Consider the following 1,745-nt stretch of genomic DNA (forward strand, 5'->3'; position numbering starts at 1 on the left):
CGAAGACAACAAGAATACTAAGCATAACAAGCCATGGGCCAACATTGGTGCCTTTGACCCGCTAAACACAGTGAGGAGAATCACCTCACAGTACTGAATCTCGTGGATAAATCTCTGGCTGATGGCTGACCGATCCCCGAACTAACAATATCAAAACAACACCCAATTAACATTTGGGTCCCAAACCATATCCATAAATCCATTACTAGGGTAAATGACCAATTTACCCATACCTAGTTTGGACTAAGATTTATACCCAAACCTAATAATCCAAATGGGCCAAATACCAAAAAAACTACATAAGGCCGAGTCAATGGCTCAATTTTCCTAATTGGACCCAACCCCTTTTAGATCTTCTCAAACTAATAATTATCCCAAAACCTGATGGCCCAACAGGGCCCAAGAACACTAAGCCCAGAAGATGGCCCAAACCGAAGCCCAACATGCGAAATCCCTCTTAACTTAGTACACGGGGCATACTCATTTGTACGCTAAGTGTACTCGTTGTTTGGCTTGTACGTTGCGTGTATAGACTTGTACGCCTAACTTATTCCTTGATTAAGCCAAATCCTCCATAAAGCTCTTAATGCTGAAGTCCAGAAGTACAAGTCACAGATCTGAGTCCAAAAAAATGTCTAGAACCATAAAATCACTGACTTGGTGACTTTGCATGCCCCAAAAGAATATAACTTCACGATATAACACTCTACTTTCATAAAATGGACATAAACTCATTCATGGATGGGTATAAACCTTAAAGGTGGCAACTTTATGCATCTAGAACCTCAAAAACACCAAGAGTGGCAACTCAAAGCTTCTGGAGTGGTACTAAACCACTAGATCTCATTCTAGGGGCCAAAAAGGGACCAAAACTCATACAAAATTGATCTATGCCAACAATGATCAAGTTCATAGCTTTTTACATCAAACAAACTAAAAATGAATCACATCATTAAGATCCATAAGCTCTTCTCTGATCCACAACCTTTCACCAAAGTTCATCTTCTTGAATATGAACCAAAATACACCAAGATGCACACAAGGAGGACAAAAACACAACCATGGAGGATAAGGGACGATTTATAGGGTTTTAGGGACTTGGAGGTTGGTAAAGAGGCCAACCATAAAGATGTAATGAGTTTATATAGGGTACACATCCAAAAATTAGGGTTTTTCCTTTCCCCTCATATGCTTCGCGTACTCCTCGTACGCTGGGCGTACGAGGTCTTGCAACCCCGATCCGACCCTTGCAGTATGCTAAGAGTACACAACTTTATGCTGTCACACCCCCAAACCTGAACGGCGGAAACGTTCGGGGGCGGATGACTTCATGTGGTAACGTAACAAATGAATACATAGTAAAGAAAGCAATACAACCATCATATATATATAATTGAAAGTTTACATTTGTCAAAAGTTACATGTTCAAAACTCAATTACAATATGATGTCAAAATACGAGATTAAACTAGCGCCGCAGCATCCCTTCATCAAAAGCGAAATGAATACCTGAAATTACTGATTTCCTGGGACATACAAGTAATTTTGAAAGAGTAGATCAACATTTAAGCTGGTGAATTTCATAAGTATTTAAGTGACAATGTTTGAATGAAATGAAATGTTTTATCTTTGTTTGTTTGTGTTTAGAAAATCCTATATTTTCTACTAGTATAAAAGTAGCCTGCACTCAAGACCAATGTTTGTTTCCAAAATGTATGTAAATGTAAAATAACCAATGAGTTTGAT

The sequence above is a fragment of the Lactuca sativa genome, chromosome 4 (genome assembly GCF_002870075.4).
Source record: "Lactuca sativa cultivar Salinas chromosome 4, Lsat_Salinas_v11, whole genome shotgun sequence".
NCBI classification, from domain to species: Eukaryota; Viridiplantae; Streptophyta; class Magnoliopsida; order Asterales; family Asteraceae; genus Lactuca; species Lactuca sativa.